Source organism: Phocoena phocoena, chromosome 2 (assembly GCF_963924675.1).
Source record: "Phocoena phocoena chromosome 2, mPhoPho1.1, whole genome shotgun sequence".
Taxonomy (NCBI): Eukaryota; Metazoa; Chordata; class Mammalia; order Artiodactyla; family Phocoenidae; genus Phocoena; species Phocoena phocoena.
The window spans coordinates 125,234,671-125,260,351 of record NC_089220.1 but is presented as its reverse complement, the minus strand read 5'-3'; the positions used below and the strand labels follow the sequence as shown (position 1 = coordinate 125,260,351).

The 25,681-nt window shown below is 42.4% G+C and overlaps 1 protein-coding gene and 1 pseudogene across 1 annotated transcript in view; one reads left to right on the top strand and one right to left on the bottom strand.

The window, feature by feature from the left end:
- LRRK1 (leucine rich repeat kinase 1) overlaps positions 1-25,681 on the top strand; it is a 116,538-nt gene that overhangs the window by 1,017 nt on the left and 89,840 nt on the right. The gene's annotated exons all lie outside the window — the stretch shown is intronic.
- Positions 12,311-15,011, bottom strand: LOC136143761 (large ribosomal subunit protein eL39-like; annotated as a pseudogene).

Here is a 25,681-nt window from a genome sequence, read left to right as displayed (position 1 = left end):
AGATTTGAATGTTTTTAAGTCTCTTTACACATATTGCTGGATTGTTCACCAGAGTTGCATCACTTTTATCCCAAATAGGATATCATTGATATTGTTAACAATAAATATTTGTTAAGCCCTTAGTACATATGGGGCACTGGGTTTGGTGTTTTAGGAAATAACCTCATTTAATCCTCACGACAACCTATAAATGGTACTTCTATCCCCATTTTATAACTGAGGAACATGAGAATAAGAGAGATGTAGAAACTTGGTCAGGGTCAACAACCTGTAATGGGCAGAACTGCCCTTTGAACCCTGTCTTAGCCCTGGACTGTCATCCTCAAAGTATAGGTCATCCTGTGGGATTTGAGAGGACCTGTGGGTTTGTACCTCTGTGGAGTTAGCGATTCAATGTTGTACCTGGCTCAGTAGACATTTTGTTCAGTTACTTATTGTTTTTTCTCCATCGAAAATGCCCAAAGTCTAACTAAGGTGATATTTCTGAAAGATTTCTTTACACATAAGTCAGATTATGAAATGAGAAAAGAATTGCTTCTTGACATTGTCCAGCACTAAATGTTCCCAGAGTGTTTGACTTGCACTTTTTGAAAGGTTTTCTTTTTGCTTTTTCAGATGTATGCCTTTTTTTGTTTGTTTTTGTTTTTTTGTTTATTTGCGGTACGCGGCCCTCTCACTGTTGTGGCCTCTCCCGTTGCGGAGCACAGGCTCTGAACGCGCAGGCTCTGGATGCGCAGGCTCTGGACGCGCAGGCTCCAGACGCGCAGGTTCAGCGGCCATGGCTCACGGGCCCAGCCACTCTGCAGCACGTGGGATCTTCCCGGACCGGGGCACGAACCCGTGTCCCCTGCATCGGCAGGCGGACTCTCAACCGCTGAGCCACCAGGGAAGGCCTGGATGTATGCCTTTTTTCAGTTGCTTGTTAGGAAGGCCGTGTCTTATTAGCATGAGATCAAGGTGACGTGCGTGGAATGCTATTCCTGATTTTGGGTAGAACCTCCTTCCAGGGCACTCTCAGCTGCAGTATCCCATCTGCCTCTCCTCAGCAATCCGGAGGAATGATGGTGGGGGCAGGGATGCTGGGTCCTTCTGGGGCTCACTGGGTGGGTGGCTGTGTCATCTGAAAAAGCCCCAGAGGAGACTCTGCCCCGTCCTCATCCTGGTAAAGAGCGGTGGATCTCCACCCTGGCCCCCAGAAACACTGGGCAGTGCCTAAAGCTATCAGTGCACAGGCACCCCCAGCTCCACTGGAGCAGCATCCTGGGGGTATTTTTTAAAAGTTCTTGCTTCCCCACCTCCACGATCCTACTGTGCAGCTGGGGGTGAGAATCAACTGGTCTAAATGATTTGGACCAGCAAATTAGAGCAGCATTTCTCAAATTGCAGTATATACTCCAGTCCCCTGGGGATCTTGGTGAAATGCAGATTCTCATCCTGTGAGTCTGGGGGCACCGAGAATTTGCATTTCTAACAGGCTCCCAGGTCGTGCCAGTGTTCCACCAACAGAGAGGCAAGGCTGAGACCTCAAGGTGCCCAGGAATCCTCACTGACTCTTACAGTTCCTGGGGACCTGGGTCAAGGGACCCTGGACAGATCTGGAACCAGCCCTGCCTCCAGGCCTGAGGTAGGACAATGACCAGGGAATGTTCATGTGCATGAGAGGCCAAAGTGTTGACACTCCTAGCCCTCATTTTCCTCCTTTGAGGTCTGGATCTGAACTTTACACTACTCCTACAGCCAGTTGCCTCTCCCTGACAGCTGTGATCACCAGGTGGGAGGGAGCAGGCTCAGAATGGTCTTTTCTGCCTCAGGGGCCTCTTTCCCCAGTGGAATCTCAGGACTCCGCACCTCCCTGTTCTGGCTGAGCCTCAGGACACACACAAGGCTTGAGGAGCCTATGGGAATTGTGCAGCCCCCACTGGTACTGTTCTACTGCTTAGGGCTGGAAGGTGCCGACAGGGGAGGTGGTGTCTTGTGAACCCTGATGCTCAGGGATGCGTTTATGCACGGAAGAAAACACATAAACACAGAGTTGAAGAAGATGAGAAAAAAGTGACCTGAAATACATTGTAAAATTCTGTCCTATGGCTCAGCATTATGGAAATTATGAAGAAAATACAAATTTATGCCCATTCTTCAAGAGTTGAAAGGTCCCATAGGTGGTAGCCAAGGAGCTGAGTGTGGAGGGCTTGCCCTAGGACCCCCAGGGATGAAACCCTACAACAATCCCCTCCTGCTGGCAGCAGGCTGCTTACATGGCTTAGTAGCCCGACATCAGGCCCCTCCTGGCCTCTTGCAGCTACCGTTCAGCTCACCTGAGAGCAGTGAATGAGGGCAGCAGAGGACCAACCCTGCTTTCCTGCCAGGTCTAGGGGAAGACAGTGACACCACGGGGACCTGTGTGGGTACTGGGAATGCTGAATCCATTACCTGGGCTCTGGATTAAGGAGCCACTACTAACTACCTATAACCTAGAGTGATGTGTACTTCTGTCACTGTCTTGTTTAGAACCCCACAGCCGGTTTATGACTGTTTCCTTTCACTGAGTGAGAAGGGGTGGGAAGACACTTCTGGGACTCACACAGTGTGATGAGGGCTCAAGAGCCTGTCTGTGGGGTATTAGGCCTGCATTCAATTCTTAGTTCTGGGTGACCTCAGCTGAGTGGCTCAGCCTCTCTGAACCCTGATCCAGACAGACACAGAATCTTAGTGGGATGTGCCAATCAGCATCTATTTCTGCCCTCCTGGCCAGCAGGGGTCTGGGGGGTCTCTGCTGTGTGCTGCAGTCTGCACTCTGCTTCATGTGGCTCCTAACCTCCTGAGACCAGCAGGCTGGCAGGGCACCTTCTTCCCTGCCAGTTGCAGAGGTACAAGCGGGGAAAGCAAAAACATTCCATGTCTCTTAAGGCCTAGGCTCAGCGTGGCACGCTGTCGCCTCCATGCCTCTGCCCTTGGCCAAAGAAAGTCACATGGAGGAGCCCAAGTGAAGAGCTCCCTGCACGAGGAGGCCACAGCCAGGCTGTGGATTCAGGCAGAGGGGGAGGATTGTTGTCCATCATTCATGTACCATGATAGGAGTGGGTGGGCTTCAGTACTTTAAAATTGTATCTTATTTATGTATTTCTATTTATTTATTTAAGCAGCCCACAGAGCTTTTCTCTCATGAAACTTTACCTGGAGCCCCAGCCCACATAACAGCTATAACAGTGGAGTTGCTTTGATGGGCAGTCGTGGAGGGGTGGGGGTGGTGAATCCCACCGCTGATCTTCACCTTGACCGCGGAGCTCTGTGGGCCCAATTTTAAAATATCGCATGTTGGATTTCAGTTTCACAAAATAGAACTATATACACCAAGACCATAGCCTGGGAGCAGGTGACACTCAAAGAGTAGCACAGTCACTGGGGATTATAGCCACTGCTCTTTGCTTACCCATAGGGATACAATGTGCATGCGTTCTTTTGTGGTTGTTTTGCATTACTTTTGCAACCAGAGAATAATATTGCAACTTATTTTAAAAATTGTTTTCTCTTTAAGTATGGAAGTTTTGTGATTAGGATCCAACCTGCGTACCTCCTCCCTCGTTGGGTGCTCATTTCCAAGATCAAATTTGCTTTAACTGACCTCTTTCCCACGAATTTCTTTCTGGATTAAATGGGGCAATATTTGACTCCAGGAACCTGCAGCTGTGCTTCCCATGGGGCCCACCCTCTGAGTTCTGTCCCCATTGGATGAGCTGGATTTTTTTCTGCCCCACCTTCTCCCCAGAGGAGTCATGTCTCCCCTCCCCTTCCCCCCAGTCCACCAGCCTCACCCCAGGGATGACCGTTACAGACCTGATTCGCAGCACTGCCTGCGGGAAACTGATTGTCAGAAAGAGGACCAGTGGATACCCAAGTTATTCTCAATGTAGGAGCAGCTCTCTCACCTTTTAAAAATCCTTGGAAGATACCATGCTTTGGAAATAATGTTATCATTATACTTCCAAGTAGAGTTAGGAAAAGATCCAAACTTTCATAAAATGAGTAAAAAACTAACTTTTTACCTTTGGGCTTTTGGTAGTGGTCTTGTGTGTGTGTGTGTGTGTGTGTGTGTGTGTGTGTACTGGGTGTGTTTGTTGGTGCCTCTACCTGTTTTGACTTACACAATTCACCTTGTGCTGGTTGAGAATGGTTAACCCTTTCAGCACCCATGAATATGTGAGTGCTTCTCCAACTGCCTGTGGTGCCATGTGGGCTATGTGTGCCTGTTCTATGTTTGTGCAGCACAGTTGTGCCCCAGAAAGGTGTATTACAACCTTATTAGTACTATCAGCATTCAGCTGGGCTTCGGTGCAGGAGGAATGTTTAGAGCACATGGATGGGTTCAGAGTGTGTTAGCTGAGAGAACGAGGGTCAGTGAGATACTGGGCCAGGACTGCGGACCCAGCCAGTTTGACTAACATATCATTAGACATTCTTCCACATCCGTCTCACACCAGTCAGAGTGGAAAAACCTGTCCTGTCAGCTGAGGTAAGGCTCCTGGGGAGCAGAGAAGTGAGGAAACTTCTAGATAATTCAGGCTAAGAACGCTTGGTGAGACTCTTCAGGATCTCACCAAGGGTGAGAGGCGCTTGGACAGACATCACCTGAGGTGGTCCACATCCCCCACCTCTCTGTGAGTGGTCCTGACTTCCGCTGCCTGCCTCTCACAGCATGGACCAAAGAAGGAGAAGGAACATTCCAGAAGGCCTTCAAATCCTAGGTTTTTACATAGCTACTTCCAATGTCCTTTTCTTCTTCCTTTGGCTTTTTCAGATCTGTTTTGAAAATAACTTTTTAATACAAGAGCCAAGTAGATTTGCCCGAGTGGGGGCTCTGCCTGCTTTCCAGAAATAGAAATACGAAATAGCGTGACTAGGAAGTGCCCCTCCAGTGGCAGCATGCTTTCTTAGTGAGCCACTGTAGGAACTCCTACAAGGGGCAGATCCATCGTTTTGTGTGCCTTTCAGAGTGTAACCACCAGCCCACATGTTAAGCTGTTCCTGGACTTGGTGTCCTGCTCATGCCTGCTGGGAGGACACGGCTTTGCTAGGACTGTGGTCAGCAGGGTGCCCTCTCCAGCCTGGCTGCAGGAGCAGCACTGGGCCCCCCCAGGGACCGTAGCCATTGTCCAGTAAGGAATCCCTTACTGAGAGAGGTGAAGAGGAGGGAAGCTGTGTGGTGGCCTAGGTCACAGGAGAAATGGCCATGGGCATCCATCCATGTGGGAGCAGTTAACACAGCTGTGCTTCATGCCTGCAAAGTCCTGCCCAATGACAGAAGCTCTGGGTTTGATCGGGCTTTTAACATTAACCTAAATCTGAGGCTTAGATCATCTGATTATTTGTTCGGAATATGCTTGCTTACTTCTAGCAACAGGGAGCTGACTCCTTCTTGAATATTCCAGCCTTTCTGTGGGCTGCTCTGTTGGGAAGTGTGTGCTGCTGCAGAGGCCAGTCCTGTCTCCACTGCCTCTAGCTCCACCTGCCTAGGCTGATTGGCATCCCTTAACCCCTTTCTTGAAATAACTAACTTTGATGCGTTGCCCTCCCTGTGGATTCCTTTTTAGGCTGAGCAAACCATCCCACTGCCTTCAAGAGCAGGCAGCCCGCAACGTTACACATTTCACTTGGATATCACCAAGCTTTTGCCTTTTAGTCTGTGGACTAACCGTTAGGCCATGACCACCTGGGCCCAAGGGGAGAGCAGCCTCCCACCCCTTCCCTCCACCCTGTGTGTGGGGGCTCTCTGGAGCGCCCCATCCCCCCACCCCATTCTAGGTGGCCAGAGCCTGAAGTTCACCCAGGGCCTCAGCCGACCTTCCCCTTCCCATTCCCCACATTTGCCCCTGACTCCTTCACCAGGGCAGCTACTCAGTGGCCAGGAGAGGAGATTCTCTTTCCAGCTCTGTGCCCTGGCCTCCACGAAGAGGTCAGTGGCCTGTGAGCAGGTGCCTGCGTGGACGTCCCCAGGCCCCAGTGCAGAGGGATAAGGATTTTCTCCCACTTCCCTGGTTTCCTGGTCCACATCAGCCAGACTCTGAAGGAGCCATAACTGGGATTTTTATGAAATTCTTTAACTCTGGGAATTGAGAGAACTAAATAACATATAAATTATCACACCCGATAACATTTAAGTCCAAACTCTAGTATATTGATTTCACACACATATTCAGGAACTCTGATGAATGAAAATAGGGGCTTCCAATATTCCTTAGAATTCCCAGTTCTGAGTCTGTTCACCATCCTAGCCACCCCTGTGTTCAGTTCCTGCAGATTCTACTTAACCATCTTGCTATTTATTGACATTTGTTATAAAGAATAAAAGATAAAAAAGCAAAAAACAGAAGTGTACATCTCAAGCAGTACAACCCTTCCTAAGCCCATAACCCTGATGTTATAGAAGGAATCACACATTAGTTAGAAATTATATTTTCAATTGTAAATAACTTTTTAGGACTGTACTTCATTTTGCTAATTCTTGCTATGTTTATGCCTCGCAGCTTTTATGTCATCTACATTGTCCAGCATCCAGTGGCCAGGCATGTCACCAGGTGTTGTTTTAAAATCAATTGCTTACCTATTCATTTCAGGAGAACCAAAGCCAAAAATAACTTAGTTGGGGCACTTTGAATTTTTCAGCACATAGAGATATTTAAAGGCATTGAAAAATTTAGTCCATTATTTTGAATGTAGAACCAAGTGATGATGCAAATTTGAGGTTAGAATTTGAATACATTTTGTATTCAAGAATGACACTCTTCAAGTTCCTTTTAGTAGCTCATTTTGGACTTCAGATGGCCCTGTGAGCTCTTAGACAGGTGGGTGGTCACAAGTGGCCTACACCTGGGAGTTAGAGGTAGAAGAGGCCAGGGCAGACCCTTCAGGCTGTTTGCACCCCTCCCTTCTGCTCTCAGAATCAAAAGCCTCCAATGGGTGGTCACCCGTGTCCCCATGCAAACATCACCAGCACTTCTGGGTTCAAAAGCAAAAAACAAGCAAAGAACCCCTGCCTGATAGCGGGCAGGGGCCTCCCCGAAGTTATGAAAAAGTTACTTGTGTGTAATCACACACATTCTCATATAAAATCAAATGCCATCCTGCCCAGGTGACCACTGTTAGCTGAGTGTGTTTCTTTTCCATACTCTTCCTACACTCATGTCCATACACACACAATTCTTTTTTGTGTATATTTCTGGGTTTACATGCATGACATTCAATTGTACATGCGTTGTGCAACTTTTGTTTACTTGAGTGATGGAGTCTTTTTCATTTGCATCAAGTTCCATAGTATAAATACAACAACATTTATTTAATCAATCTGCTATTAAGGTGCCTTTAGATTCTTTCCATATTTTGCTTCTTACCATAAGAGTTGAGTATACCCCAGCAGAATGGCAGGATCAAAGAGTAAGCACATTAAAAATTATCAAAGTAATACACAGCCCTAGTTAAGGAAGCAAGTGATACATATGGACTATAAGGCAAAGCCCCAGCAGCAGCTCCCAAAAGTGTCTCTATTTCCTGTTTCTGGTTCTAGTTCTTCAGGTCATCACCATTTCTCTACATAAAGAATATGCCTGCACATTTCTCTTGCTCCATCCGTTGAGACAGAGTCTGCTGCCTGCCTGCCTGCCTGCCACGATAGAGGACTATTTCTTTCCCCTTGCACCACACCTCCCAGATGCTCCCTCCCACTTAATTCTATCAGTGTGGACTCATCTCTGGGTTGCTTTTGCAACATTAAATGATATGTTCTCATTGCTATGACTTGGCCTGGGGACTCAGTGTCATCCATGTTCTGTGGGGCTCAGGAGACGCACACCTCTTGCCTACTTTTTACCTCCACCTGGTTCCCACCTCTTACTCAGAACTCTTATTTTTTTTTACTTTTTAATTTTTTTGCGGTACGTGGGCCTCTCACTGTTGTGGCCTCTCCTGTTGCAGAGCACAGGCTCCGGACACGCAGGCTCAGTGGCCATGGTTCACAGGCCCAGCCGCTCCGCGGTATGTGGGATCTTCCCGAACCGGGGCACGAACCGGTGTCCCCTGCATCGGCAGGCAGACTCTCAACCACTGCGCCACCAGGGAAGCCCAGAACTCTTATTTTGAGCCCTCATTTGCCTGGAGCACATGAGTAAGAAAACTCAGAAAGGGCTGTGGTGGCACATGTGAGACTCGGTTTTCCTGAAAGCATCTTCCATTGGTCTTCGCCGTGATCCCAAGTGGAAATCATTTGCCTTTAGACCTTGGAAGAGCCTGCTCTGTTGTCCTCTGATGTGGTCTGATTCTCATCGCTTTGTGGGTGACTTGTTTTTTCCTCTCTAGAAGCCTTTAGAATCTTCCCTGTATGTCTGGTCTTCTGAAATTTCATAACAAAAGACCTGGGTGAGGGTCTTTATCCTTCATGCTGCTTGGTACAGGGTAGGTCAACAATTTATCCCTTTCAGGCCTGGAAAAGTCCTTGTATTTTCATTGATAGTATTATCTTCCTCTGCTTTTTCTCTTTATTGTTTTGGTTTGTTTGCTTTTCTGGAACTCCTGTTGCTTATCTTTTCCCTCAGGTTTTCCAGCCCTTCTTAACTTCCAGAAGCTCTTTCCTATTCTTGATTGTTTCTTTTCATAGCATTCTGTTCCTGTCACATATATGCAGTGTCTTCTTGAATTCTCTTGAGGATCCTAATAGGCATTTATTTTATTTTGATATCAATCTTACTATCTTCTCAGTTAATTTCTTAATTTATTTCTTAATGCAAATTCATTGATTAAAATAAACATTTTTATAATGAATTCCAGATAAACCAATAATTATAGGATTCAAAGCATTATTAGGGAAAATTGCAATCAACTAGAAGGCTGTTACCAGAGCTCTGGAAAGAAGGCCCAGGGTAGCCCAGGACGGTGGGGCAGGAAAGGAAGAAGAGGTTGGAGTGGGAATCTTTTCTGAGGACTTATGTAACAAACTACTGCATAACTCACTTGCTTAAAACCACAGCAGTTTATAGTTTCCCGGGATTCTGTGAGTCAGGAATCAGCAGGGCTCAGCGGGTGGTTCTTCTTGCCTCACTCCCATGTCTGATAATTCGGTGCTCCTCACCGTGACTGCTCTTCCCACATGCTCATCCAGACGTCCACCCCCAGCCTGTATACAGCTTAGCAGTTGAATTCCCAGAGCTCAGAAGCAGAAACTCTGAGGCCTTACTAAGGCTTATGCCTGAACTGTCTCTTCATCGCTTCTTCCGCCCTCTGTTGGTCAAAACAAGTCAGAAAGTAAGTCCGGATTCCATGCAGGATGGGAAATATTAGATTCCGGCTCCCAAAGGAAGGAATGCCAAAAGTTTGTGGTCATCTTTGACACAGCACACCACAGAAATCGATAATGCATTAGATGTGAGGAGTAAAAGAAAAAGGATCAAGGATGTACACACACTCAGATTTAACTGATATTAATATTAAGCCATTTTCACTTCAACAATTATTTTAAGAAGTAAAACATGACAAGAATAGTTAGAGCCCCCTTTGGAACTCTCCCTGGTAACTGCTCTTCATAAACCCCCAAAGGTAGCCATTATTCAAAGTTAGTATGGACGTTTTGCCATGTTTTATACCATTGTTAATTATGTCAGTGCCTATAAATACGTAGTATTGTTTCTGTCCCACCAGGCAGTCCCCTCTGGTCAACAGAAATTCTATAACATCACCTGCCTGGGTTAAGGAAGAAGCTTCATTGAGGGAGAGGAAATCACAAAGCCTGGGTCTGCAGGATGGGTTGCCTGCGGTCCCCAGTCTCTCATCCTCTCACAGGGAGGCTTGCCAGGGCATCTGCTGCATGGGAGTGGGTTCCAGTCCAGCAGAGCATCCAGCATGGATCTCCACTCCCAGAGGCTAGCCTCTTCATGATGTGGCAGGGTGGGTGCTGGCTGCCTATAGGGGAATCACTTGGGGCTGTGGGATGTTATAGAACCTCCAGGCACTAGACCCATGGAAACTGAGCTTGGATGCCATCCCTTCATCCATCCAAGGGAGAGGTGGGCATCCCTCAGCTGGCTCATTGTCCAGGTTTGAGGAGTGGCAACCACAGTCACGTTTGGGCAGTCCTGCTCTTTTCAGAACAGTCTCCATATTTAAGATTTTAAAATAAATATTTTCATACTGTGCCAATCTTTTTGTAATTTAATTTTTTAATCAACACTAAGTTTGTACTGTATAAGAGCTTTATTTTCCAAGAAGCTGGATAAAACCTTTTACCTATAAAACCGTCTAGGCCTGGTGCTTTTTTATGGGTAGACTTTTACATTATTGATTCCATTTCATTAAAGACTGTAGGTTTATTTAAATTTTCCATTTCTTCTTGAGTTAATTTTGTGAATACATTTTTCTAGATAGTCACCCATTCAATCTAGATTTTCAAATGTATTAGCATAAAGTTCCTAGTGGCTTCAGGATTTAAAATATGTTTTTAGATGACATCATTTAGTTTTCATAGATACATCATATACTCGATATAAAATTCAAAAGTACAAAAGGGAATACAGTGAAAAGTATTCCCTCCCACTCTGGTCCCTAGTTTTCCAGTTTTCCTTTCTTCCAAAGAATCAGAGAAAATAGTTTCCTCTCTCTTTTTTTCCCTCAGAAATCAATTTCTCAGACCTAGATTCAAAATGGCTTTTTTCTTTTCATAAATCTTTAGCCTAGGCAGAATTTTGAAATTGTTATGTTTTTATCTCAGTTTTTTTTCCATCTTTTATATTATGGAAAATTTTGAACGCATCATAAAAGTGAGAGAATACTGTAATGGACCTCTCTGTATCCATTGCCCCAACTTTAGCAATTATCACACATAGCCAATCTTGATCTTTTCATATTCCCTTCCATTTCTCTCTAGATTATTTAGAACCCAATTCCAAATGTCATATGTTAAGAAGTGTTTAAAAAAGTCCAACTCAGTACATTTTATATACATTTTTTAAAGTAAAAAATATGGGCTTAATAACATCAGATATCTAGTCAGCATTCTAATGCCCTTGATTGTCTCATAATTTATTTTTATCAATGGTTGACTTGAATCAGGTTTGTTACTGAGTCTCTTAATTTCTACCTTTCTCCCTCACTTCCTTTTTCCTTGCAATTTAATTGTTGATAAAACCACATTGCTTATCCTTTTTAGTTTCCCACAGTCTGGATTTTGGTGATTGCATCCAGTGTGGTGCTCCTCTGTGCTTCCATAGATCCAGAGGCTTGATTACATTCAGTAAGACTTGGCAAGAACACTAAATAACTAGTGTTGTGTATTTCCTATTGTTTCATCACAGGAGTCAAATGATGTCTAATTGTCTGTCTTTGCTGTTCAAATTTTTCAGTATTTTTGGTGTTGTCAGCATGATACTTCATCATAAAGGTTGTAATGGTTTTTCAGCTTTTCACCTAATGATTTTATCAGTCATCAATCATTGCTTTATATCAGTTATTTCTTTGGGGTTGTGAAGTGGTGATATTTTAAGTTTACCATTCTTTCTTCATCTAGCTGAAATCTATCTCTAAAGAAGGACTTCCTCCCATCAACTCTGTGGTACCTTGAGATACGGTTTGTATGTGAAAGTCAGGATGAATGAATCTTTCCCTTATTTTAATTATTTCATTTTCTGAAAATGGATCAATTCCCTAGCATCTTTCAAAGGTGACCGATAAAGTGTGTCCTTTTAATATTATTACTCATTCATGGATTTTTACTTTTTTATTTCTGATGCTAAAATTATTCATCTTTTGCCAGCTGAAGCCCCTTTGGGTTGGTTTCTCTATCTTTTGACATGACCCCAGGAGTCTTTGATAACATCCTTGCTTTCTGATGTGACAAGATATTCCAGGCTCCTGTGGTCCAGTTCCTGTCCCAGACCTGCCATCTCTCATGATTTAATTCTCTAGTGTATATTTTTGTCTCCTTTCTCATTCCAGATATTGTCCGTACTTTTGCTACCCCCCACCCCCGTTTCTTATTTTTTTGATCAATCTATCAATAAGATTGTTTCATGAGTCCTTTGAAAGAAGCAGCTTTGGGTTTTGTTGTTGCTTTTTTTAGTGTCTTTGCTTTCTATTTATTTTTTTCCAACGAAAGATCTCACATTTATTACTGAGCCAACCCACTAGCGCAGAAACATTGAAACAAAGAGGAAAATTATTTTCCCAATAAAACACATCCAGCTGTCCAAATAGTAGTGGTTTTCAGAGTGATATGGTTAAGATGCACATGACCTTGATACAGCAAAAATACGCGTGCCATTTCATGTGTGATTCCTTATAGACCTAGATTGGGTCTTCTCCAATGTCTTCTCTTGGAGTTGTACCTGATTTTATTACATTTTCATCTGAATCCACTGGAGAATAAGACGATTCTGCTTCTGTTTCTTGGCCAGGAATCGCTTGATCCTGAAAGTCTTGGGAGAGGACAGGGTGAGGAACAGAGTTAACCACACACACCAAGATGGCGGACAAAAACTCTGGTTTCTATTTAATTAATTTTTTTTTTTTTTTTTGGCTGTGCCATGTCTTAGTTGCAGGATGTGGGATCTTCCTTGCCACCTGGGGGATCTTTGTTGTGGCATACGGGCTCCTAGTTGCGGCATGCGGGATCTAGTTCCCTGACCAGGGATGGAACCCGGGCCCCATACATTGGGAACGCGGAGTCTTTTTTTTTTTTTTAAGTTTAACATTGGAGTGGTTTATTATATTAGAAAGCTTCTGTAAGTCTCAGAACGTTAATTCTTTTTTTTTTTTAGCATCTTTATTGGAGTATAATTGCTTTACAATGTTGTGTTAGTTTCTGCTGTATAACAAATTGAATCAACTATATGTATACATATATCTCCATACCCCCTCCCTCTTGTGTCTCCCTCCCACCCTCCCTATTCCACCCCTCTAGGTGGTCACAAAGCACGGAGCTGATCTCCCTGTGCTATGTGGCTGCTTCCCACTAGTTATATATTATACATTTGGTAGTGTATATATGTCAATGCCACTCTCTCACTTTGTCCCAGCTTACCCTTCCCCCTCCGCATGTCCTCAAGTCCATTCTCTACATCTTCATCTTTATTCCTGTCCTGACCCTAGGTTCTTCAGAACCTTTTTTTTTTTTTTAGATTCCATATATATGCGTTACCATACGGTATTTGTCTCTCTCTTTCTGACTTCACTCTGTATGACAGACTCTAGGTCTATCCACCTCATTACAAATAGCTCAATGTTGTTTCTTTTTATGGCTGAGTAATATTCCATTGTATATATATGCCACATCTTCTTTATCCATGCATCTGTCAATGGACCCTTAGGTTGCTTCCATATCCTGGCTATTGTAAATAGTGCTGCAGTGAACATTATGGTACATGACTCTTTTTGAATTATGGTTTTCTCAAGGTATATGCCCAGGAGTGGGATTTCAGGGTCATATGGTAGTTCTATTTTTAGTTTTTTAAGGAACCTCCATACTGTTCTCCATAGTGGCTATATCAATTTACATTCCCACCAACAGTGCAAGAGGGTTCCCTTTTCTCCACACCCTCTCCAGGGAGCGCAGAGTCTTAACCACTGGACCACCAGGGAAGCCCCTCTATTTAATTAATTTTTGCTTTTATCTTTATTTTCTTCTTTTTCCTAAATTCACTCCTCCCCTCTTCAACTTCTTGAGTAGTATGCTCTAACTTCTGAGAACCCATCTTTTTTTCAACTTGAGAATGTTTCTTATTTATTTGAGTACATGGTTCTGGAATTCTTATTAGACACGTTTTGAAAAACATCAAGGATCATCTTCCATGTCTCTTTAATTTTTTTGTCTGTACTTTAACTTCTTTGTGTCTTGCTGCTGCACCCTCTGCTTGGTTTTCCACGTTGCTGATTTGTCCTCTAGCTCTCTCCATTATGCTCTGCCACCCACTTACTGTGTTTTACAGATCAACTCTTTTGTTTTAATCTCCTAGCTTTTCAGTCAATTCTTGTGTATGGATGCTGCGTCCTCTTGTATCTCTCCAAGACGTCAGTCATATTTATTCTGGGGTCTTGTTCTTGCTTTACTAACACTGGTACTAGATGGAGATGGGACTCCGAGATTCTGGAAAGCCAGAACCCGATATCCTGCTTAGGGGAGCTCAGGCACTGATTCAGTCTTTTCCTCCCAGATGAGGGTAGTGGTTGCTGATAGCAAGTTAATCATCAACCAAAGAGTCCAGAGTTTGTCCACACTCCCTTATCTCGGTGACTGGGTTATTTGTGTAGGTTTTCCCACTGAGCAGTAATGTAAGGGTGCAGCAAGAGATACAGGCTCTCAGATCTGGCAAGACCCTACCTTGCCTAAGCATTGTCACTGTCAACTGCTCACTTCCCCTTGGGGACTCTGAGGCCCAAGGGGGAACTGCGGTGGGATATGCCTCATCCTCTCCTGCCCTGGGGGGTCAACATGCTCCCAGTGGCACTGGGTCCTTGGCTAAATAAGCAGAGAACTCAATTTAGCTTTACTTTCTGTGTGTAGGGATGAGGGTGGGGCGGGGTCTCTTCCTGCCCTGCTTGCAGGCTCTGTTATCGGAATTGGGTGCTTCTCCTTTATGGCATTCATCTTCCTCAAATGTTTGTGGGTACATGGTTGGATGTTGATCTTTGTGTTTGGGATTCCCCATAGCTGTCTGTGAACGCAGTTTTGGTCAACGCAGCCTGCAGATAGGGGGGCAGGGAGACTGCAGTGGACTGTCCTGGGGGTGCACCCAGAGTATGTCTTCTGGGTGGGGGGCTCCACGAGCTGCCTGAGTGTCACCCACCACCTAAAGTTCCACACTTCCTCTCTAGTGCACAGGGGGCAGAAACCTCTTCCCCCCACTGCCTGGCGCAGACTGGAGACAGGCTTACTGTGAGTTTTCCCTCCGAGCAGTCCCCCTGCTGGTGGCTCTAGGGGTCTTGCTTCCCATATGCTCTCCAGGCAGCCTTGGAGCACTCCTGAACCTTGCCTACCTCATGCACGATGGTTTCTGGACCTATTAGGTCTCCTTCTTGTTTTCTGTGTTCACATGGCTTGTTGAGTTTGGTGTGTGTATATATATATATATATATATATATATATATATACACACACACACATATATATATGTGTGTATATATATATATATATATATATATATATATATATATATATATATAACACTTTTAAGGACTTGGGGCAGGAGGTTGTGGCTACAGCCAGGGCTCAGTCTCCTGTCTGGATCCTATCTCAGCCTGCTGTCTGGATCCTATCTCCCAGCATCTCCTTGGCATCTCTGAGGTGTGCAATTTGCAGGAGAAACTGAGTGATGGTGTCAAGGATGTGGACTTTGCAGTCGGAAGGAGCTGGGTTCAAATCCTGGTCCCTCTGCACCCCAGTCCTCATCTGTAACACAGAAATGGTTAGAATCTGTTTGCAGAATGCTTAGCACCATGCGAAGTGTGCATGCTTGGTAGTTACTCAGTAAATTATGTAGCCTCACCTGGACTCTAGTTCTGTTAACTGAAACTGATAATAATATTACACTGATAAAAATGAAGAGGTCCTTAAAAATGGGAGGGCTTTGATTTTATTGGGCTTGAAGCCATAGAAAGCATGGAATTTACAACGTGTCCAGTCCTCATTTTCGAATGTGTCTATCACTGAAATGTGATGACCCCTAATCTAATCATCAAAATTGTTTTAATTAAAACTGTCTAAATTTTAATTGAAAATGTTTTCATTAAAGTCAAAATCTTTCCTTGCCTTACCTTCAGAATGCTTTTTTGGACCAGATTAACAAAATCTGTTTGTTTCCTACTAAAGCTTGAAGTTCTAATATTCATGAGTATCTTTTAAATGTTCAGCTGAAAACTGTCCATAAGGAGTGCCTTGAACTCATCGAGAAATAGTGACGGCTGAGTCAGGTTTCGGTTGGCAAAGGACCGCAGTAGCAGAACCCAGGCTTTCTTGGGATGTTTGCGGTTTCTGAGGAATCATGGAGCTTCTTGCTTTAATGATCAGAATATCACTCATAAAAACAAAGGACCATATTGTTGTCTGGCCAGGGTTTGTATTAACTGAAGAAGTTTGTACTATGTGAGTGGGCACTTCCATAGAGGAAAATAGCTGTGAATGTGGCAATCACAGAGCAGTCTGGTCCAACTCAGCCACAGGCTACAAACCCAGCCGCAGAGGAGTGCGGCACCCAGGAATGTAAACTCTTGCTCAGACTGAAGATCTTCTCTGCGTTTTTGTCTCAGGGCAAAGGGGTGAGGCTGCAGGCGTTCGCTTCTGTTAAGCATTATCCTTTATGCAGATACATTTGTGGTGTTTGCTTTTAACTTTTCAGCGGCCACGTTGTAATCACCCAAGGGCTTCCCTTCAAATCTACGAGTTAAATACATCAACTCATAACTCTGCGAGCTGCAGAGGACCCCTGATCCTGGCTTGTTGCTTTTTTTGGTTTGCCTGCTTTGGGATTTAGAAGGCAGATGGCAGTCCCTGTTTTGAGGCAAATCAGCTGGAGTCAATTTTTGTTGTTTGAACTTGAGGGTGTGTATCTCTGCCTGAAGACATGCCCAGGAAAAGGCAGAGCAAATGACTTCATGTATTTTTCCTTGCCAAGATCTTAAAACTTTAGTTGTTTGAATATAGTCACACAGCTCAAAAACCATTCTTTGATTTTTACATCCTTACAGAATGTCTTTATGTGTATACAAGCAAAACAAATATAGATTCTTATTTTCCCTCTTTTATACAATGTATAGCTGATCACACACACCGTTCTGTACCTTGCCTGTTTCTTTCACACATTCGTGCTATCATCATCATCATAATCATTCGTTTGACAAATGCACAGAATTCTATTGTGTTGTACCTCATTTTATGTAAGCAGTCTCCTTTACTGGACATTTGGGCTATTCTTAATATTTTGTTATAACAAAAAATGCTGTGATGTCTTTTCACATGTATACAAGCATATCTATGCAATAAATTCTCAAAGTGATGGGTCAAAGGACATATGCTTCTAAAAATCTGCCAGATAGTGCCAAATCACCCTCCATGGGAGTTTTTCCTGTTTACCTCCATCCTCCACAATGTATGTGCTTGCCTGTTTCCCTATAGGCCTGACAACAGTGTTTGTTATCAAATTTTTGGTTTTTCCTAATCTGATGTGTGAAAAATGGTGTCTCAGTATAGTTTTAATATGCATTTCTCTTATGATAAGTGAGGCTTAGCATGTTTTAGTGTGTGTAGGAGCTGGTTATATTTACTTTTTTTGAACTCTCTCTTCATATCTTTTGCTTATCAACCTCTAGGACTTCATTGATCCTTCCTTATCTTTCCTAGGAGCTCTTCGCATTGACATTGTATCTAGTGGGTAACTAGATGCCCTATCCAGATCAATTTACAAGCCCAGAAGAACTGAAATGAGAACTTTGAATGTCCAAGGGGCTATAAGTAGAAATGTTTTACTTTTTTCTTAATTATTGAATTAATATAAATTAAATGTACACTGTCTAGGAGAAATCATGATAAATATACAGGCTCGTATGAAGGAAACTTTAAGAATATTTAAGTAAATCTGATAAGGGGTAAATATCCAAAATATATAAAGAACTCATACAACTCACTATAAAAAAAAAAAAACCTGATTAAAAAATGGGCAAAGGACCTGAATAGGCATTTTTCCAAAGAAAACATACAGATAGCTAACAGGCACATGAAAAGATGCTCAACATCACTAATCATCAGGGAAATGCAAATCAAAACCACAATGAGATACTACCTTATACCTCTCAGAATGGCTATCATCAAAATGTCTACAAATAACAAATATTGGCAAGGATGTGGAGGAAAGGGAACACTTGTGCACTGTTGGTGAGAATGTAAATTGGTGCAAACACTATGGAAAACAGTATACAGGTTCCTCAAAAAATTAAAAATAGAACTACTATATGATCCAGCCATTCCACTCCTGGGTTCATATCCAAAGAAAATGAAAACATTAATTCAAAAAGATATATGCACCCCAATGTTCACAGTAGCATTATTTACAATAGCCAAGATATGAAAGCAGCTTAAGTGTCCATCAATAGATGAATGGATAAAGAAGATGTGGTATATATGTACAATGGAATATTACTCACCCATAAAAAAGAACGAAATTTTGCAATTTACAACAACATGGATGGACCTGGAGGGTATTATGCTAAGTGAAATAAGTCAGAGAAAGACAAATACTGTATGTTTTCACTTATATGTAGAATCTAAAAAAATAAAACAAACAAGTGAATATAAGAAGATAGAAACAGACTCATAGCTACAGAGAACAAGCTAGTGGTTACCAGAGGGGAGGGTGTGGGGGGAGACAAGATCAAGGAAGGGGAGGAAGAAGTATGAACTACTAGGTATAAAATAAATAAGATACAAGAGTGTAATGTACAGCACAGGGAATATAACCAATATTTTATAATAACTTTAAATGGAGTATAATCTATAAAAATATCGAATCACTATTATTGTACACCTGAAACTAATATAATATTGTAAGTCAACTGTACTTCAATTTTAAAAATGACAAATAGTCCTCTTGTATAGGAAGACAACATTGTAAATATGTCAATTCTCTACATGTTGATTTTATAATTCAGTGCACTTGCAGTTAAAATACAAACAGGATTTCTTTTTAGAACATGAACAAAGAATAATAAATTCTACCTAGAAAAATAAGCATATAAGAATAGCCAAGAAGATTCAAATGAGGAGGAGGTCAGTTGAGAGGAGGGCAGAGTAGTTCCATCATATGTTAGAATTATTACAATGCCATAGTAATGAAATGTGTTGGAGGGTAGAAAGGGAAAGGACAGGGAAAGCAATGGGACAGAGTAGCAACTCAAAAATAAGCCAAAATGGGACTTCCCTGGCGGTCCAGTTGTTAAGACTTCACCTTCCAATGCAGGTTTGATCCCCGGTTGGGGAGCTAAGATCCCACATGCCTCGCGGCCAAAAAAAAAAATAGGTCCAAATGCACATTGCTTTTGCTTTACTATTTAGGATTTCAAATTAGTCCAGAAAAGAAAGTTTACTTGGCAATAGGACAAAAATAACATATTGCTTTCTCACTTCCACACCAAAATCAATTTCAGATGAATCAAATATTTAAACATAAAAATGAGCACCATTAAAAGTCTATGAAAATGATAAATTAAAATAATTTTGGAGGGAGAGGGACTTTTTCCTAAGCACAGCACAAAACCCAGATATCATAAAGGAGAAGATTAATACAATGATTACATAACAGTTAGAACTATTCTGTAGAAAAGCCTCTCAAGTGACAACCAACAAATAGGTAAAAACCATCTTCAACATATACCACAAAGAGCACTGGCAAATCAATAATAGAAAGAATATTCCAATTTTCAAATGAACCAAAAAATAGAGAGTTTAGTTCATTGAAAAAGATAGATGATGGGTAAATATGAAAATATGCTGAATGTCATTCATATGGAAAGAAATGGAAACCAGAACCAATTATGAGATATGTTATTTTGCTTATCAGATTGGAAACAATCAGGAAGTTTGATATTATTTAAGGCAGCAAAGATATAACTTATGCTGTTTTTCATATTTTATTTTAAACTAATATTGAGTTGATAATTAAGTAAGGATATAATTGATGCAACTTTTGGAAAAGCAAATTGGCAATCTTTATAAAAATCAAGGCTGACTATATCCTCTGCTCCTTCCACTGCTAGGAATTTAACCTGGAGATACAGTTCAGGTGAGAAATGCACATGTAGGGATGTTCAGCACAGCAGTGAAGGGGGATTACACAGAACTAGACATGCCCTAAATGTCCATCAATGAGGACAAAAGGCTACCATGAAAACAGGTATGATGGATCTCCATGTGCCGACACAGAACTTTTAAGTGAGGGAAGCAAGTTGTAGAACATAATCATAGTATATTCCATTTGTTAAAAAGGAAGAAGAGTAGAAATGAATATATATGTGAGATTCAGGGAAATCACTCATAACCTCTGTATTCCAAGGAAACTCCAGCCTGGAATCTTAAAACAAAATCAAAAAGAAGTTTAAATCTTTACTGAAGTTTCTCAACAGGACATCCACAGGGAATTCCATTTAAAGCATACAGCTAAGCCTCTGAACTCCTTTGCCCAGATCTTTCCCAGAAGTTCACAGAATGCAGTCTCTATCCTCAATCTCTAATCTTGTATTCTCAAGAGACCTCCAGGTATTTCCCCCAAAGCCAACCTGTCTTGTCTTGGTGAGTGTATGTCTGTCTGTCTGCCCTGCTTCTGCTCTTTCCGGTGCAGACACCTCAGCAGCCTGCGCTGCCCGCCCTGCACCAGAAAAGTGCACTCTGCCTAGGAGAATGAGGAGATAGAGGCAGGACACCTCCTTGCAGGTTTTCTCCTCACCATCAGTACTTAAGGATGCATGGAGATTATGGACGGGCATGGGGAGAATCCTTGGCAGTTACCCATAAGTACAGGGCGTGGGCCTCTCCCACTTTCAGGAACCACAAGTGCTGCACTTGTTCTTCTACACTGTGCCAGAGCTGCCACTTTGGGGCATAACTCAGGCTCCTCATTTGCCCTCAGCTGAGCCTCTGCCTTCCCAGCTCTAGGATGGGGTGAGCAGACCCAGCACACAGGGTCACTGGGGGCTGGGATGTTGTGTGTCCCACCCAGGGGGGAGGTAATGGGAGCTGCCCTGAGAACCACAAAACAGTAGGAGATGATGCCCCAGTATATAGAACTTTCTCTTTCCTTCTTACCTTTGCATAGGACTCTGATTACAGAAGTCCCATAGTTTCTGTAGCCAGTTCTCTATAGATGGACATCTAGATTGTTTCCCCTGCAATAATGATGCAATAAATAATCTTGTGTAGACATCATTTTGCATTTTTGCTGTTGTATCTTTGGCATAAATGTCTAAAATACAGAGTGTTGGGCTGAGGGAAAATGCAGATGTAATTTTGCTAGGTATTGGTAATTCCCCTCCATGGAGGCTGTGCAATTTTGTATTCCCTCCAGCAATGTAAGAGCATGCTTCTTTCATCATATTAACCCTTTGTCTGTAATATAGGGTTTTCTTTTCTAATTGGTCATTCTAATTTTCCTTTCTCATTTGTCCTTTTATCTAGTTTGTGTGTTTTAGGACACATAGAGTTTTGTGGAGATTTTTCTTTATGTGTTTAAATTGTGTTTGTCCATAAAACAAGCCTCAATAAATTTAAAAGGATTGAAATAAAACAAAATATGTTCTCTGACCACAGTGGTATAAAATTAGAAATCAATAACAGAAGGAAATTTGGGAAATTCACAACATGCTCCTAAATAACCAGTGAGTTAAAGAGGAAATCACAAGGGAAATTAGAGCACACATTGATATGAATGAAAACAAAACACAACATGCTAAAACTTAGAGGATGCAGGTAAAGCAGTGCTTAGAAGGAAATTTATAGCTATACCCACTTTTATTAAAAAAGAAGATCTCAAATCAATATCCTAACCTTCCATTTTAAGAAACTAGAAAAGAAGGAACAGATTAAACCCACAGCAAGCAGAGGGAAGAACAAAGATTAGAGCAGAAATAAATGAAATAGAGACTAGAAAAACAATAGAGAAAAATCAGAGAAACCTACCAAAAGTTGGTTCTTTGAAAAAAATATTTACAAATTTTCACTTAGAATGACCAAGAAAAATAAGCGACAAGGCTCAGATTACTAAGATCAGGAATGAAAAGGGGACATCACTGTCAACTGTTCATAAATAAAAAATAATTATAAGAGAATACTATGGACAGTTGTACACCAACAAATTCAGTACCTTAAATGAGGTGGATAAATCCTTAGAAAGACACAAACTACCTAAACTGACTCAAGAAAGGATAGGAAATCTGTACAGACTTATAACAAGTAGAGAGATTGAATTAATAATTTTAAAAATGCCCCACAAAGAAAAGCCAGGCCCAAATGACTTCACTGGTGAATTTTATCAAGCATTTAAAGAAGAATTGGTGAAAAGGAAAATCCAGAAGGGCCTGAAGGTGTCCTTCTCTTTTACCAGGAGAATTCTGTGCCCTGTGGCCATCCTGAATGATATTGCAGATGGGCAAGATTAGAGTGAACCCCTCACTGACACACAGAGAGCTCTGGAAGCCCAGTGAGTTGAATCCAAGAAGTTGTTAATGAGCACCTACTATGTGCATGGCACAGTGCTAGGGACACACGATGCTGACTGAGTATCTGCAGGCCCAGCTTGCCGGCACCACCAAGCAGAAAGGAGGCAGACAGATCCTCACAACAGGGGTGGTCCCAGTCAGGCCAGCTGCAGACAGAGGGAGGAGAAAGAAGCCCATGGGAAGGGCCCCAGGGCTCCCTGGAGGGTAGCATCCATACTGGGCCTGGAAGCAGGGAAGGGGTGGGGCTCCTTCCAGGAGGGAGAGACACAGAGTGAAGGCTGAGGGAGCCTGAGGTCCACAGAGAAAGTGGGGGTGCAGTGTCAGTGCCTCACAGTTGCCTGGAGTTGGGGGGAAGGGGACAGGCATCATGGAAATAACTCCCATTTGTGTGTCGGTGCTTTTATTTTGGGGAGCGTGCATTTTTCAGTACTGTTATATGTGTCATTTTTTGTTTGGGGATTTTGTTTTCGTTTTTGTTTTTCACAAGAAGATGACAAGATTCAGACATCTCAAATACTTGCCAAGACCATGCAGCTGTTGAGCAATAGACTGGGACTTGAACCCAAGTCTTCTCATTTTAGTACAGTTCTATTTCTGTTGCCACGTGTGTTAACATGGTTCACAGTTCTCAGTAAGAGACACTACTGGAAAAATCTTGGTGCCTCATCCTAAATTTCCCGCTGAATTGAGATATTTTCTTCTTTCCTTGTGTCCATCTTTGCCCAGAGGAATTTGGATTTAGTTAGAAATTTCACGTTGTTAATCTGAAAGGTGTATTTTAAAAAACTATTTTTCCATTATAGCAGTAACAGAGAAATAACTGGAAAATAGAGGAAATGGGGAAAAGATAACCTCAAATTCCATCACATGAGAAAAGCCAAAGTTAGCATCTGGGGTCTTTCCTTCCGGTCAGTTTCCTGTGTTGTGGGGTCCCTCCATGTGCTCGATGTGATAAGCATTTTAATGCATTTCATAATTGACAAAACCACCATTCTTTGCTATACTAAACCATGCAGAAATCAGCATCTTTATGCATGTTTCCTTTTGTTTTCCTGCATAGTGCTTTTTTAAAATAAATTTATTTATTTTATTTATTTATTTTTAGCTGTGTTGGGTCTTCATTGCTGCGCATGAGCTTTTGCTAGTTGCGGCGAGCAGGGGCTTCCCTTGTTGCGGAGCACAGGCTCTAGGCGTGTGGGCTTCAGTAGTTGCAGCACGCAGGCTCAGTAGTTGTGGCTCGCGGGCTCTAGAGCGCAGGCTCAGTAGTTGTGGCGCACGGGCTTAGTTCCTCTGCGGCATGTGGGATCTTCCCAGACCAGGGCTCGAACCCGTCCGTGTCCCCTGCATTGGCAGGTGGATTCTTAACCACTGCACCACCAGGGAAGTCCCTGCATAGTGCTTTTTAAATGTATAGAATTATTCCCTTAGTCACTTCCCTGGAAGCAGGATTGCAGTGACAGAGGTTGGCCCAGCCCTCAGTGGGCCCAGCCCACAATCACCTCCCCAGAGATCAGAGTATGACTATTTCTTTTTATATCTTCAGATTGCACCTTTTTATATTATGTGAGTATTAAATAAAGGAACTGTCTTACTTCTGTGATTTTTGTTTCCTCAGAAGGATGGTTCATCTTTCTTGACCAGGTCAGTGTCTGTTGACCATCCCAAGTTTCTTGAGCGTGGCATTTGTTGTAGATGTTTAAAAGTAAAATCTGGACTTCCCTGGTGGTCCAGTGGTTAAGACTCCGCACTTCCACTGCAGGGGGCACGGCTTTGATCCCTGGTCGGGGAACTAAGATACCACATGCCGCACGTCACAGGCAAAATAAATAAATTAATAAAAATTTAAAACCCAGTCTTCTTTAAAAAAAAAAAAAGTAAGATCTGGGATAAACAACAAGGTCCTACTGTATAGCATAGGGAACTATATTCAATATCCTGTGATAAACCATAATGGAAAAGAATTTTTAAAAAGAATGTGTGTATATATATGTATAACTGAATCACTTTGCTATACAGCAGAAATTAACACAACATTGTAAATCAACCATACTTCAGTTACAAAAAAAAAAGTAAAATCTGGGAAGAATACAGCTTCACACTCTAGCTCTTCCTGCCTGTCTCATCAAGGTGTGTCCTCAGGCTCTAGCTCAGCACATAGTAAGTATTGTTTATAAAATGAATGAGCAATAAATAAATGAATTTTGGGGAGAGGAACTAAGTGTTGGAAAGAATTCATCTTTGTAGCTCTGTATTTCTGTGTCTCTCTTCCACTGCTACTGAATTCATGGAGGATCTGGTTTTTCCATCTAATGAGACAGAATCATCTCACCTTTTAGTTCCTACATGTTTGCCAAGGACATTACATTCTGAATAATTGCCCCATGTTTGGTTGGGCACACCCAGCCTGGGAAGTAAGGGGTTGGACTTTGACGACAGGTGCCCAGGGTTCAAGTCCCAGCTCTGCTGTTAGGAGCTGGGTGGAGGCACTTTCACCAATCACCTGGAGCACTGGTCATCTGGTGGAAAGTGGTGATGAGAACCCCTGCCATGCATGGGTGTTGGGAGGAAGGCAGATGTATGCAGGGCATTTCTTATAGCATCTGGCAGTACTCAATAAATGGTACCAATTACTGATATACTAAATGTTATCATAGACCATTTTATTTTCTCTTTTAAAGTCCATGACACCTTTGCCAGTTATTGTCTGGGAAATTTTCTTGTTCTCTTTATTTCCAGAGCAACTGAGTCAAGACTTGGTATACCCAAGAGTTGCTTTAGCTTGAATAATACCATCAAAGAACTAGTTCATTAAGTCAGACTGAAAGTAGTCAACTTCGTGCTGGATACACTTCATCGTTTTCTTTTTCTTAATTTCAAAATCAATACAAACTGATGAGAAAAAGGGAAAGATATTGGCAAACACAGAAAAACACAAATAGAAAAAAATCTCTGATCATTTCACCTGCTGCTATCATGTACTTGTGTTCCTCAGCTTTTCTTTCTAAACAGAGAGAAACAGACTAAATTTTTGTAAACAAAAATAATAGACTATACTCATTAGAAATCTTCTTTTTTCCCAAAATAAATTCTTTCACTTTGCGTATTTTCAAATGACGTCAACCAATCTTCTGTGTTATATATTTTTTCCATTTTTCACTGTCTGTTCCATATTCTATTCTTTTAGCTTAATATTGTATAAGTCTTTTCTGTACTTTTCCTTAGTCTCCATTATCATCAGTTTTAATGGCTGCATGGTAGCTCCTCATTTTGAAGTATCTTGAGGTTCTACTATTTTCGTCGGCTCAGGCTGCTATAAAATTGCCACACACCGGGTGCCTTAAACAACAGCCATTTATTTCTCACGTCGGAGGCTGGGAAGTCCAGGGTGAGGTACTGGCTGATTCTGTTCTTGGTAAGGACCCACTTCCTGGTTGTGGATGGCCATCTTCTCATC